At 52.7% G+C, this 15,046-nt stretch overlaps 1 protein-coding gene and 1 non-coding gene across 14 annotated transcripts in view; one reads left to right on the top strand and one right to left on the bottom strand.

Moving 5' to 3' along the window:
* DGKK (diacylglycerol kinase kappa) overlaps positions 1-15,046 on the top strand; it is a 152,887-nt gene that overhangs the window by 40,312 nt on the left and 97,529 nt on the right. For 2 of the 13 annotated variants that reach the window (XM_043522407.1, XM_043522402.1), the window contains exons 1-2: positions 537-879; positions 12,103-13,791. The exons of 5 other annotated variants lie outside the window; for them this stretch is intronic. The gene's annotated coding sequence lies outside the window, so the exon portion shown is untranslated. Of the gene's footprint in view, positions 1-535; positions 880-5,385; positions 5,461-8,792; positions 8,911-12,102; positions 13,792-15,046 lie in introns of those variants that run through there. 6 more of the 13 variants (XM_043522408.1, XM_043522403.1, XM_043522404.1 and 3 more) reach the window with 6 other exon arrangements.
* On the bottom strand, positions 11,044-11,115 carry TRNAE-UUC. The gene has a single exon. It is a non-coding gene; the product is annotated as a tRNA-Glu (tRNA).

The raw sequence follows: 15,046 nt of genomic DNA, 5'->3' as shown, positions 1-15,046 counted from the left end.
TGGGCTGCTGTTGGGGCACTTCTGTGGCTCCATCGCTGTAGTAGCTGAGTTCATCCCCCACACCCTGGGGATGGGGCAGGGCGATTATCTTAACTGACAGCTGGGGTGGCTGACACTCCAAGAGACTAAGGGACTTGCTCGAGGTCATCCAGGCAGTCTGGGGTGGAGCCCAGGGCCCAGGCTGGTGCCCTAACTGCTGGTCAATGCTTCCTCTCTTGCCCTTCAGAACCAGCCTAGCCTATGCTGCAGTGTCGCGCATTCACTGGGAGAACCTGGCCCATCCCCACCTCTGAGCTCTTTGGCCCATGAAATGCAGGGGTCCTGGACGTGCTGTTGCCTGCACCCCTCACTAGATAGTGTGTGGGGAATTTCTATTCTCCTTTCTTTAGCTCTGGACTGGTTTGCAAACAGCGTCAGCCCTTCCCCAGCTCTTATCAGCTGCCTCCATTCCTGCCTAGCTAACCCCACAGCTATTTCCGGCAGGGCTTTCACCACAGCTGGCGCTTCCTCCACGGGGGGCTGCTGCCCAGCCTTCACCCTCCACTTCTGCTTGCTTCCCTGGTGAGCTCCAGGGATGGTCTGCGGGGCTGCTGCTCCCCTCTTTTCCATGTTTGCCTCACCTGCCTGTGGGACCACTGTAGCTTCCCCAGAGCCTTTGTTAGTATTTGCCTTGGGGCAGGGGCTGTCTTCTTGCTGTCAGTGTGTACAGTGCCGAGTGTGATAGGGCCCTGATTCAGGGTCCCAGGTAGGGACCAAAGCCCCAGCATGCTGGGTGACTATACACATGCAGGAAGAAGACAGAGTCCATTCAAGGAACTCACAGTCTGCATAGAGCAGAACTGACAAGTGGAGACAGGCAGAGTGGATGATTCTGAACAGGTAACAAGCAATGGCCTCGGCACACCAGTGGCTTAGTATCAGAGCTGAATCCAATGGGGGGTTGGAGGTGTCAGTGCACCCAGTTCTGGAGTTTTGATCATCGTACCAACTAGACCGCTCTGCACAGGGGTTAACCTGCAGGGGAGCTGTCTACACTAGTGCTTCCACTGATGCAATAGTGAGAAATGAAGAGGGGAGAACATATCGCGAGCCAGGCTGGGAGGGTGGAGCCGTGTTGCTTCAGCTCCTTGGTCCCACAGCATGGCTGAGGTGCTGCTACCCACAAGCAGAGACTTCCTGCTGCACAGCGCCAGGCAGCCTCAACAATACAGGGAGCCTGCTCTCCGTGCACCAGCCCAGGAGGTGTGGGTGGGGGACCGGGATTTTGGTGACCTGAAAACGGAAGAGTCATTGCCTGAAAGGAAAGGAATAAATGCTCTTACTCTGGTTTCTCCACCCGGCAGCAGAGCCTTGCCTGCCATGTCTCACAGGCTGCAGGGAGGCAGTAGGGAGCATTCACCTTGCTAGGATTCCTTTTATCCTGGACATCTGAGGGAGGAGGCTCCTGTGCGCCGGGGACTTGTCTACACTAGAGCAATCAGTGAACTTGAGGTGGTTCACACATTTTTAAAGATTAGCATGGACATTCCCCACACAGTGTTCTCAGGTACAAGTGCCTGTGGTTTTGCCCTCAGCTGATCCTAAGGAGATGTCTACACTCCAGTGGCACAGCTGCAGCACTGTATATGTTTTCTCCATTGACAGAAGGGGTTTTCCAGGGATGTAGTTAATGCACCTCCAAGAGGGGGTAGCGGGTCGATGGAGTTAATACCTCGAGGTAACTGGCAATCACTCTTGCTCTGATTGAGCTAAATATGGGGCTAGCCACTCTGAATAGGATCCTGTCAAGAGCATAGGCATGGACTCCGGGCTGCTTGTGCCACCACAGCTACACTGCTATCTGTAGTGCACTAGCTGGATCAGCGCCAGCGTGGGTACGTCTCCTTTTGCTGGACCTTCTACCTCCAGCTTGAAGCATGGATGTGCCCTCCTAATGAAAATCCCTGGGAGGTCTGTGCTAATCAGTGTTTGATGAAAGCAGAAGTATCGTAGACACTGCTCCCACATCGGCTCTCAGTCCTGGCCATTGGTTAAAGCTCCCTTTATCGTTTGCACAGCAGATTTGTTGGACAATTGCAGATGGTCTTGGGTAGTTTGAAACAGGAAACGTGTCTCCCACGGGAATAAAGCTTCCAGGGCGCCCAGACAGGGAATAGGATAGCTCAGTGGTTTGAGCATTGGCCTGCTAAACCCAGGGTTGTGAGTTCAATCCCTGAGGGGGCCCTTTGGGGATTGGCCCTGCTTTGAGCAGGGGGTTGGACTAGATGACCTCCTGAGGGTCCCTTCCAACCCTGGTATTATATGTGCTATATGTGCTAATAGAAGCAAGGTGTGATCAAACATGCAGAGCCCACAGCAGACTAGTGGATGCTCCCAGCAAACCACAGGCCAAAATTTGTTTGCTGAAATAAGTTGCTAAACAATTGCAATAACACCCTGCTTCAGTGAAGGCAGCATTGTCTAGTGGTTAGAGTATTGGACTGGGAGTCAGGAGGCCTGGATTTCATTATCTGCACTGGGTCCTTGGGGAAATCCCAGCCCTTTGTCTGTCTTGTTAATTTAAATCAACAGCTCTTCAGGGCAGGGGTGGTCTCTCACTGTGTCTGTACAATGGGGCCCTGCTCTCAACTGCAGCCTCGAGATGCTACTGCAGTGGAAATAACAGCAAATGAGTACAAATCCTGACCTGTGTGTGATGCTTTGCCAAAGGAGACAGGGCTACGCTCACTGGGTGTGTTATTTGCACAGAATGATGGAACCACTTCTGCTCCCTGCTGAAGTGATTATGGTCTGATTCTAGGGTGAAACATGACTTGATTGTGGGGAGATGAGCTGCCGTGCATGTCTTCACAGGTGGTTTGTGGGGAGGGGCATGAGAGGCATGTGCTTCAGCCATGAGACTCCCGAATCTGCCAGCTCCCTGGAGTGCACGCTGTGGGGGTACTGCCGCAGAGCACGGCTGTGGATTTTCATTAGGAGTGGCGACAGGGAAGGGTTGAATTTTAAGCAGAAATTTGGGGTGTTGGACGAGGCTGGGATGGGGGTGGGGCTCCATGCAGAAGGGGCTGTATGGAAGAAGACACTGAGGCCTGGTCTACATTACAAAGCCAGCACAGTGTATCTACAGCGTTCAGGGCTGTGAAAAATATCACGCCCTGTGTGATGTAGTTAAGCCGACCGAAGTCCTGGTGTAGACACTGCTAGGTCAGCAGAAGAATTCTTCTGCCAGCCTGGCTAGTGCCTTAGCGATGCTGCTGGGAGAACCCCTCCACTGGCTGCAGTAAGTGTCTACACAACAGCAGTGCAGCTGCAGCATTTCTAGTGCAGACACCCCGAGATGAGAGACATATGTGTCATGTGAGATACCCGTAAGCTCCTATAGTGCCTTTATCCCCAAGGGTGGGAGGGGAGGGGTTGCAGCATGACAGCAGCATGGCATGGTAGTGTACTCTGAATGCTTTTCAGATGGGCATAAAATCCAGCCTGGGGTTGGTGGTGTCTGAGACTTCCCCAGGTGTGAGGGTCTGCACTAGCCAGTGCCTGGCGAGCTGCAGAGAGGGTGGACAAGCACCAGATTTCCATGCCCGCTATGACTCAATGGCGGGAGCCATTGCAACCTGGTGGCTGAGCTAGCAGCTTGGCAATGGGGCACACTGTCCTGTATCCTCCCAGCCCTTTGTCAGCGCACCCGGCACAAACGCAGTCAGACCAACTCAGACACGGATGTCAGGGCCGTTCTGTTCCCTTCATCATCTCCTGACTGGAAGTAAAACCCAGCTGGGCCCTTGGGGTCAGTTGGCCTGTGGGATCACCCATCCATCCGCCTTTGGGTGCTGTCTCCAGAGAAAGCTCTCATCCCCGTGGCTACTGAGGGGAGGTCAGTCCCTCGTGCTCCTTCCAGTCTAGCTTTCTGGTTACTCAGGGTTTGCAGGCTTGTGTGTGTGGGGGATAAAGATAGCCCCGTTTCTACCAGCCGGATGTGTGTGAGGTTTGCAAACGCGCTGCCCTCTCTCCACTCACATTTTCCATTATGCAAGCACAGCTCTCTCTCTGGCTGTAAATAGCTGGGCAGTTCACCAGCACTGCATGCATGCGTCCGTGTAGACCTGTGTTGCTGGGTGTATAAAACACATTTGAAGAACTGCCAGGCTAGATCAGAACAATGAGCCAGCTAGTCCAGTGTCTTGTCTTTGGTGGCTGGTGGCCAGGTTCAGCTGTTGCAGAGGAAGATGCAAAACACCTTGCAGGAGGCAGTTATGGGAGAACTTCCACTAGAGACTGGGGCTTGTGCCCTGAGTAATGGGGGATTATGTCCTTCCAAAGCACTAGTTTTTAAAATCCTTATTACTCTAACTCTGGATGTTTTTGTTATCCCTATAATTATCCAAGCCTCTTTTGAACCTATTCTAAGCTCTTGAGCTCAATTACATCTTGTGGATGTGAGTTCCACAAGCTAATTCTGCATTGTAGGAAAACGTATTTCCTTGGACCAGTTTAAAAAAACATTGTTTGGAAATAGCTCTGATTGCAAATGCTTGGGTCCCCTTGAAGCCCAGATAATGGATTCTCTTTGCTTTTGCCATAATTCTCCCTCAGAAAAACGCTGAAATCTGAGCGTGTGAAAATGATCAGTAAGAGGATTCAGCTGTTTCATTCACACACCATATATCCGTGCTTCACTTACTCCCTCCCTACGCAACTAACAGCATCCACCCACTCTAAACTCTGCCCCTTGCTGTCTCCTGAAAGAGTAGGGTAGTGCTGGAGGCATATGCTAGAAATAACCCTCCATTTGTTTAATTAGAACTAAAGATTTCAAAACCAGTTTACTCCCGTGCTGCGTTGGCACATGCTACAGCCTTGTGTGTCTTCTGTTATGTTGATTCAGTAGTAAGATGTTTCTTTTATGGTAAAAAGGGAAAATCTTATCTTTTGGCCCTTCTAGAATGTGTTCAATAAAGGAGGTGGATTCTCACCTTCATAACCCTGATGTAAAGCTGGAGTAACTCCAGTGATTTCAACAGGATGACTCTGGATTTACATCAGTGTAACCGAGTGGAAGTTGCAATGGGTGTATTACATTTATGGAAAGCAGACTTGCTGGTTGATGCACTGAGCTGTACTGTTCAATTAACAGTCATGCTGTTCTTTCACCCTCGACAGATCCTAATGTGCTCTGGGTTCGGGCTGGAGTGGACTGGAAGCAGACCTCTCATCATGTTTACATGTATGTTGCAGCAGTGCCTAGGGGGCCCACGGCGCTGGGTGCTGTGTAAATAGAAAGTAAATGGCGACTCCTGCCCCAAAGAGCTTGCTGTCTAGCAGACGGGTTGGCTGAGGCACACAAGTGGGTTGGGCTGGGGGGTTGGCCAGGGCTCACTTCTTACCCAGTTAGGAGCAGTGCTTAGATCTGGCGCCTGCCTCGCAGCCACTGAGGGGTGCAGATGTCTGTGTGCAGAGGTGAGTTCTGAGGGTGACCTGGAGGAAGCCAAGGTAGAGGCATTACGAGTTTAGAGGGAAGCTCCCACCATGTGTCGGGGCAGTGGGGAGAGCGTGAAGGGCTTGTGGAGAAGTGGGTGTCTGAGACAGGCATTGCTGATGAGGTGAAGGTGGTAGCTGACCTGATGACAGGATATTCCATAGCTCATACTGCAATCTGCTGGTAATCTGTTGTACTTCTGTTTACATGTATTTATGCCAATCATGGGCCTGATCCAAAGGCCACTGAAGTCGCTGGGAGTCTCTCTCTTGATTGTGATGAGTTTTGGGTCAGATTTTACAAAGGGACCTAGGCACAGCTGGGTGGGGAGGTATAGAAAAAGTAAAGCAGGATTGTATGGATGCATCACTTGATTGTAATCAATTTCCTGGGTGATCGCAGACTCCAGTGATTGACATTTGCAGCCTGAACCACTGCCTAATGATGTTTTTTGTTGACTGATTCCCTGGGATTTTTTGGGGGGGTGGAGGAAGGAGAGAGGGATGGCGTTGTATTGATGTATCTTTATATGCAGAATTAATGAGGGAAGAGTAGAACTGAATTATAACTTAGAGACAACTAATATTTCGACTGACAGTTGCCAGTAAGGAATTAGGAAGTACAGAGGATCTCTTGACTGGAAGAGGGACACAGAAGTTATATTGATTAACTGATATCACAATTCAGAAGGTGAGTCACACTGAGATTAATGCTGTCAACAAAATAAGTGTGTGGCTAAGGAAGGCAAAATCCCCTTGAAGGATCAACAAGAAAAAGCATACTTCTGTGGAAAAACTTGACTTGGTGTGCAGAGGAAGATGGGTTTGTGGTGAAGGCCCTGGCTGGTAATCAGCAGTTTCAGTAATCAGCTCTTCCACAGACTTCCTTTATGACCTTAGGCAAGTCATTTAATCTCTCCCTGCCACTTATATGACCCTACTTTACCATGTTAGCTGTGTGCCTCATAATCTTGAATGTTTGTATCTTCCACCACCCCTCTGAGGGAGGGCAGAGCTATTATTTTGATTTCACAGAGGGGAAACTGAGGCATGGAGAGCCCTCATGACTTGTACCTGTCATCCAGGGAGTCTGGGGTGGAGCAGGGAATTGAATGCCAGTCTCCCAAGTCCCATGCTAGTTCCCTGACCACTGAACTACCTTCCTCTCTAGAGGACTCACCCTTCCTTCTCTGAGGAGTTCCCATCTGTAAAATTGAGATGGTAATTCTTCCTTTCTCCCTGCTCTGTGTTAGACTGTAAGCTCTTCCGAGCAGGGGCTGTCTGCCACGATGTAAATGTGCAGTGCCCAGCACAAAGGGGCTGTTGGGTGCTCCCACAAATGACAATTGGCAGTTTTTCTTCCTGGCTCTGTGGTGGCTGCCACAGGGTTGTGCTAGGAGTCCACGCTGATAACTGCCCGCATTTGGGATGTGATACTGATGCTATTACATTGTTCCAGGACCCCACATCCACTTCCCAAAGCGAATGCCAGTCAGAAAGGAATTCTTGCCCAGGTCAGGTTGCTGGGCCTGGGGATGAAGGCCAGGAGTAAAGGGTGGCGCTACAGACCAGTGCGCCGAGGCCATTCAGAAAGAAGGGCTAGGCGGCAGCATTGTTAGAGGAAGCTAAGAGGATGCGCTTGGTGCTACGCCCTCAAAACAGCCCTGTGCTGGGAGGGGTAGGGGTGGGGATGGAATGGGGGTAAGGCTTGGGCCGGGGACGTTGTTCCAACTCACAGAGGATGTCGCTATATTGACCTGTGGTTTTATTCAGATGTGGAATGGAGCCCTGGCCCAGGGCCATCCAGCTGGTGCGCTGCCCTGGGGCTACAGATCCTGTGAGCCTGGGCCCCAAGAAGCTGTGAACCCACAGCAAGGGCTGCCTGCCAGCGGGCTGCCGAGGAGCTGGGCGGGTGTGGCTGGAAGCCAGGCAGGGCTCTGTGAAATGTTTCCATCAATGAATTGGCAAATTTGACCCACCATCACCCAGAATGCTGGCATTTGTGTTAGCCAGGCCCTTGCTTTGACATCTCATCCGAGAGACGGCAGCTCTGGGAGCCAGCACCGTGCTGGGGTACACGGGAATCACCCCAACATGGCCTGCAAACACCTGGGCCCACTCCTGGGATAGTTCTGACCCAGCCAGGTCCTGTTTGGCTCATGAAATCTGCCCCCATTGCAGCCTGGGCAGGGGATAGCAGCCCTAGGAACGGGCTGCATGGCGAACACCCAGTGCTAACCGCATGGTTTAGCTGGGAGCCCATCCTGCGGAGCCCTGGGCCTGGCTAACCCTGCCAGTGCCCTGCAGAGCACAGCCACAGGAGGCTAGGCAGCGCCATGCTGAAAGGCCGAGCACCCGGGGCTATTTTTAGCTATTCCCCTCTGATCATATCACACCTCAGTGTTGTTGACTGACTGTTATGAATGACTCGAAGGTGGTGGCTTGTGATCGGCCACCAGATAGTTTTGTTCTGAGGTTCACACGCTGTCCTACTTTACTGCTGGCTGAGAGCTGGAGAGCTCTCACATGGCCGCTGTGGAGCACAAAAGAGAAGCTTGAAAAGGCGACCCCTCCTGGCTATTGAGCCTGCTTTTCCTCTGGGCGTGAATCCGGGTCACTCTGGAGAAGTGCAGGATCAGCTCAGGGGAAAGTCCTGGGAGTGAAAGAAGAGCCAGACCTGGTCTACAGGGTGCTGAGGGGGAGGGGCAGAGGGTTAGCCAGGCTTTGGGAGCAGCAAGGCTACAGTGGCAAATCTGATGTCCAAGTTCCCCCTCCTTCTCCCTCAGTCTCTTCACCTCAGCTTCAGTGCACACCTGCCCGGTCCTGTGCCCCTCTCTCCGTCCCTTCCCATGAAGCTGCTCCCCTCCTGACTAAACACACCCAGCCCTGCTGGCACTAGCACAGGCCACTTGCCTGGGGTGTTCTCCCCTCCCCCAGCCTGGGTCTGCCTGGGCTGTTTGGATCGGCAGTGCCTAGCATGCTGGGGCCCCTCTCTTGACTGGCCCTTAGGCTCTGCTGTAATGTAATAAACAGGCCTAAGAATCATACCCTCCCAACCCCATAGCTGCTGTTTGAACATTTTAGGGTCTATTCTGCGGCCCCATTATTGTCCCTTCGTACATGGAGCCTGATTCTCAACTGGGGTAAATCAGGGCCATCCCACTGAAGTCAGCAGAGATCTGCGGATTCGCACCAGTGGAGCCTCTGCTTCCCACTGAGTCTGGGTCTCCGTTCACCCCCTCCCCTTCCCCCAGGGTAATGCAGGCCAGTCTCTCTGCCTGTGTCTTCTGCTCTTCTCCTAGCATGGCTCTTGCCTTTTGCTCCTCCTTGCTGTCCTCCTGCCCTGATGCACTGGATGATCCCAGGTCTGCAGTGCAGAGTGCCCGCAGCGAGATGTGGTGTTGTGCTTTGCAGGTGTCTCTCGCTGGGACAGTGAGTACTGAACAATAAATAATAAGCCACCTTTTTTCAAATCAGTGGGTTCTGCGTTCCAGGGCTATTAGCAGCAGATGAACAGAGCAAGAGCCAATGTTTTCAGATCTGCTAATCAGGCCTAAATCATCCACTCACTTGATTGGGCCAGAGGAATTATTAAAGTGGCAGGGTTTGATTAAAACCAGGTTCCTGCTGCTACTCTTTCGGCAGCACCTCGAGGTCCAGCAGAGCTCAGACCCTATACACCTAGGAAGACAGTCCTTGCCCAAAGAGCTCCCAGTCAGACAGACAAAGCATGGGTAGGGAAAGACAGAGGGGCCAACCAGGAGGTCTCCTTATCCCATCAGGGGACCTGTTTATCCAGGGATCCCAGGAGAGGCACCGGTGTGCCAGGAGAGGACAGGGTGGGGGGCATAGTCAGCTGCTGGCTCTTCTCTCAGTGATAGTGAGCTCTTGCCTGGCATGTACTGACTGAGGTGTTGCCTTTCAGATCAGAACTAAACCTGATGCTCCGACTGCTTGTGATCCCTAGAGATCCCCAGTGCCCTTTCTCGATCAAGGAGTGTGGGACTGGCCAGAACCTAGTTGACCATGACATTCTGAATCCCCAGAGTCCTCCTTGCAGCTTGAATTGGGTACAGTGTTCCTCTTCACTGCCTGATGCTGCCTGCTATGCAGCGCTGCTACGTGCTGCTCCACAGCTGCTGCCTTCCACCCCAGAGGTGGCTGCATTCCAAAGGGGGATGCTGTATAGTGCTTTGGGATCCGGTAGGATGAAAGCTGGAAATGGAGTGCTCGTTATTCTTATGTTACCCGTAGCGATGGTGGGAACACAGGCAGCTTGTGGGGTAGTGGGCTGAAGGGTTGGTGTGCAGGAATGAGGATGCTAGTAAGGAAGGTCATTCTTAGCACCTGCCCCTGCTGCCACTGGAGTCAATGGCAGGATCAGGCCCTTAGCCTGGGTCTACACTTGCAAGTTGTACCAGCATAGCTATGTCGGTCGGGTATGAAAACCCAGCCCCCGCCTGATGTAGCTGTGCTGACCTAATCCTCAGTGTAGACGCAGCTACATCAGCGGGGTCAGGGAGGTGTAATGCCACTTGGGGGGGTGGTTTCCTACACCGACTGAAAAGCGCCTTCGTCGGATGGCCTGCATCTGCACTCAAGGGCTGCGCTGAGGTAGCTGTGCCAGCATAGGTGCTGTCGTGTAGATGTACTGTAGGCAGGAGTGATTCAATCACATGTACCCCCTGGAATGTCCTCTGATTCGGGCCCCTGACCTCAGCGCACAGCCTCCCCCTGACCTTCCATGCTGTGCTGGTGTGTGAGGGGTAGGGAAGGAAGGGGAATGGCTGCAGGGCTCCTCTCTAAGCCGAGTGGGCGGGGTCTTTGAGGGGGCCCAGCTGGGGTGAAAGGGGAGACATCCTGAACCCTGCGGGGTTGTGCTGGTCTCCCCGTGGAGCGCACACATCAGAGTGCCGGAGCAAGAGCAGCACGCGTCCTGTGAGCATCGTGGCCTATCCCTGCCGGCCTGGCGCCTGCGCTGCCAGGAGGAGGGGGAGATGTGTGTGAGGAGGAAAGCTGCTGTGCAGGCGCAGGCAGGTAAACACTCGCTCCCCGAGGGATGTGGTGAGGTGGTGTGTGCTCCCCGCCCCCGGGTTCAGACAGCAGATCGAAGACACGATCCGGAAGAGAGAAGTATTTATAGAAACCAGGGCAGGCGAACAAGCAGAGCCCTGAGCCAGTGCCAGTTCAGTGGCTGGCGATGCCTCGTGCTTTCAGGGAAACCTTCTGCTGGCATGTGCCAGCTGGGGCTGACTGAGAATTGGGCCACCTCCTGTGCCCACCGCAGGTCCCCCCAGGGTCGTGCAGGGGCCGCACCCTGCAAGGAGCACAGGTCAGAGGTTTTAAGCAGAGTCCCAGAAGTGCTGCGTGCCCATGTCATAGAATCATAGAATATCAGTGTTGGAAGGGACCTCAGGAGGTCATCTAGTCCAACCCCCTGCTCAAAGCAGGACCAATCCCCAATTTTTGGCCCAGATCCCTAAATGGCCCCCTCAAGGATTGAACTCACAACCCTAGGTTTAGCAGGCCAATGCTCAAACCACTGAGCTATCCCTTCCCCGAAACTTCCCATACCGGGAGTTGAACCCGGGCCACCTGGGTGAAAACCAGGAATCCTAACCGCTAGACCATATGGGAGGCGTTGACTGGGAGGCGTTACAGTCGGTACCTGCAGCTCCCCCTAATCCCGCCAAGGATCAGGCCGTTGGGCTGTCCTTCAATTCCCCCACTCCCCCGGCAAGGATTGTGGCTTGGGATGAAAAGTGCTGTGCGGAGCCCAAACAGCTCTGCCAGTAAACGGGAGCTCAGACTCACTTCAGGTCTGACACTGGGGAGACGATCCTGCCTGGGTTTTGAAGGCCGTTGAACTCCTGTGTGCTAGCGCACCAGTGGTAGGTGCGGCCTATGGGCAACACGAGCTGGAGATGACAGCAAGGACGTCAAGTAGGCATCTGTGTGAGAATAACAATGAGGCCTTGTCTATACCAACTGTACTGCCTTAACCCTACCCGGTATAGCTAACTTGTCCAACCCCTGGCGTGGATGCAGTTAGAATGGTATGAAGGTGCTTATACTGGTATTGCTGTTCCCCTAAGGGAAGGGGAGTTAGCTCTATTGGGTAAGGCACTGGGCCCACACTAGGGATTGTACTGGTATGTGTAGTTCGGTGAATAATCACCCCCTAACCAACGTGGTGTGGGGAGACCAGACCCAGCCCACACTGCATGACCAGCTGCTTTCCCAGGGGTGGGGTGTCTGGACCCGGGTGTTTCGTTTGGCTGGCTGTGGAATTCAGCAGCGGATCTGGGTGCAGACTCTGACGCTGCAGTGGGCACTCTGGGCTCGTCACATTGTGCGGCCTGTAAGCGTTTGGTTCCAGACTGTGAGAGCTCCGGATAGTCTCTAACAGCAGTCTGCACGTATGCTGTGCAGCACCTTGCTCTGCTTACATTGATTTAACCTGCACCCCCTTGGGAAGTAGCTTGGTATTAGTAGCCCTGGTTTCCAGAGGGATAGATCGAGACCCAAAGAGATCCAAGTAAATTGCTGAAAGTTATATGGTGAATCACAGCAGAACTGGGAATGAACCCAGGAGTCCTGATCTGAATCCTGCTTCTCTTTCAGTATCTTGCTGGGCTCTCTCCCTCAACCTGCAGCGTCCATTTTACTAGTCCAGGAGATGTGCAGCCTGAGTGTATTCATGGTGCAGATCAAGCCCAGGTGTGAACAGGGCCAATCTCCTCTCACTGCCTTTCTGACATGCCTCCCCTCAACCTGGAGGGACCCTCTGTGGAGCAAGAAGGAGAGAGCGCTCTCTGCGATCCCACCCTGGGCCTCTCTGGTGCTGACCGCAAACCAGGTGGTAGTTAGGAGATGAAGAACTGGACCGAGACCCTCTTTACTCATGTTGCATTGGCCCCACACAGACTTCACAGGGAAAGGTGATTTCCAATCCCTGTGGCAAGTTATCTCATCATGCTGCTGGCTTGAAGCCCTGCTGGCATTTGGCCTGGAGTGCCCCGCATCTGTCTGTGCAACTTTATCCAGACTGTCAGGCATAGCTAGGCCGCTGGGGTTGGAACAATAGCATCTCTCTGGTAATGTCGTGCTGGCAGCCCAGGCTGAGTCCTAACCCCCAGTTAGGCCCAGCTGTGGGTGCCAGTGCTAATGGTGGGGGTGGTTGCTGTTGGATGTGGCTGGAGAATCCAAAGGGTTACAGCAAAAGCAGGGCGCTGAATGCGGAGCAGGTTGTGCCTGGGGTGCTGTTAGGTACATGTACATTTACTGTGCACAAAGGGACTTGTGTTGGAGACAGTGTGGTCTAGTGGGTAGAGCACTGGACTCAGGTGACCTGGGTTCTACTCCTGGGTCTGCAACTGGCCTGCTGGGTAACCATGGGCAAGTCATTTCCTCCAGCTGTGCCTCAGTTTCCCCAATTATAAATGGGGCTTCTGATCCTGACCTCCTTTGCAAAGTGCTCTGAGCTCTACTGATGGAAGTGCCACATGAGAGCTAGGGATTATTAGGATTTGCTTAACTCAAGCTCTCCTTGCATGAGTATTAGCCACACGCTCATTACCACGCCCTGTGTCCCTTCTGTACCAACCTCATGCACTCTCAGAACCTTCCCCCAGCCACCAGGGTGCCCTTGGACTAGGCCTGCTATGCGTCCAAGCAGGAGACACCCCTTTGTTCTGTCTTGCTAGCTGGCCAGGGAAGCTGCTCAGCAAATATGATCAGCTTCTTCTGGTGTGTGGGTTTTGTTCTGTTCTTTCACTCACACATAAACTCCTTGGGGGGAAAAGGATCTTAAAAGCTCCAGGTGTTTTAAGGAAGTTAGCAGGACCAATGGGACCCCACTCGCTTTTCCTAAGGAGGAATTGCAGAAGCTAGAGAGGGATGAGATCTCCATCTCCCAGGGATTGATCCCTCCAGGAGATTTACAGAAGAGCAGGGAGTCCTGACTCCCCAGTCTGCTGCCAAGGGTACTAAGTATGTCTTACACCCAGACCTTTTCAAAGCAGTGTCAGTTACATCCAGAAATATGCTGCCTTGTATTCCTGTCAGGCCACATGGCACTTGCTTGCTTTTCAATTGCATTGGAGAAAAAGAGGGCATGGCTTTCAGTGAAAGGCGGGGGTGTGGTCAGGACCAAATCCTGCCCTCTATTGGTTGCATTCCAACAGCTGCAGGGTGGGGAAAACAGTCAACTGAGAAAGAGCAAGTTGGAAGCTGCCCAAAGGAGCTGTAAAGTGCCCATTGCCTACTGGGCACACAGGAGAGCAGAGCAGATGTGGATACTGCTGCAAAACTGTGAGTGCCCGTGGGAGCTACCCCTGTAGTACTGGAGGTGCTGGGTGGCGTTCTGACTGGTGTTCGGGGGTAGGGAGCCAAGTAGAGGACTCTGTCCTGTGCGAATGTCTTCATTTTATTGGGCTGCCTTGTTTCTGATGCGCAGAGGTCAGTTATGGAGCTGATGCTTGTGCATGTTCCTCTGTGCCTGGCCTGTCTGACTGAATGTGCAGTATCCCTACACCGTGTCTCCAAAGGCACGTGCATTGATAAGAAACTCACCCCAGAGCTTGCAGGCACACATGTCTGCAACAGCAATGACAATGCATGTGCAGACCTGTGGTCAGCACCCATTCACACCCACGTCACTGGAATATTTTGCCTCACGCAACTGTGACTTACTAAAATGCTGGTGAGTTATGATCTCTCCCCGGCTTCTTGATTACTTTCTCATTAGCCACACACCTTGTGCTTGTGCACTGCCTGTCTACCTGCTTCTGCTGATACCATCAGCTGTCTATGCTCCTGTGTTAAGCATAATAGAAATCTTTAACAGCCTAGCTCACTGCTGTAGCTACAGGGGCTCCGGGTGGGAGAAGGAGCTTTTACAGCATTTTAACATCTTTAAAAAAGTCCTTTATGATCCACCTGGGCTCTAGCTCTGGGTGTGAGATTTGTACACATACTGTTATTTCTCTCCCATCCAAATGGTCATCATATTGCGCCCTGCCACGCACAAAGTATAGACATCCCATTACACACTGAGATCAGTGAACACAATGGGCTGAGGCAGAGAGGTGAGTTACTGAGAAATCAGCTGAAGAATCCCCTAGCCTTGCAAATCTCCACAGGGCCTGAGCCCAGAAAATAGAACCTTGTCTACCTTGGGGTACATGGTCTGTGCTGCAAGAGACATCCAGGAGGACAGACCTATATGTGGCCTCCTCCTGCAGTCCCTTGAGCCAGCTGGTCTGAAATGAACAAGTGTTTATCATAGCCACAGTCCTTTGTGCTTCTCTGGCATCCTCCCTCTGAGGAGCTCTGCCTGCATTGCAAACTTTAACAAACTGGGCACAAGAGGCTTGTTTAAGGTCACACAAGTAGTTGGGGGCAGGGCTGGGCATTGAATCTAGGAGTCCTGGCCACCAGCCTCCTGCTCTAATCACAAGACCATTCTCCAGTGAGCCTGGGGGAACTTTGAATGATTGCCCCGATGTTCATTGCTTGTAACTCCCTCTTAGGGCTTGCAAATGAAAGCCAGTCCGCACCTGCTGCT

Source organism: Chelonia mydas, chromosome 9 (assembly GCF_015237465.2).
Source record: "Chelonia mydas isolate rCheMyd1 chromosome 9, rCheMyd1.pri.v2, whole genome shotgun sequence".
In the NCBI taxonomy this organism is placed as follows: Eukaryota; Metazoa; Chordata; order Testudines; family Cheloniidae; genus Chelonia; species Chelonia mydas.
Note: the sequence above shows the minus strand (reverse complement) of the source record. Positions and strands in the feature narration are given on the sequence as shown.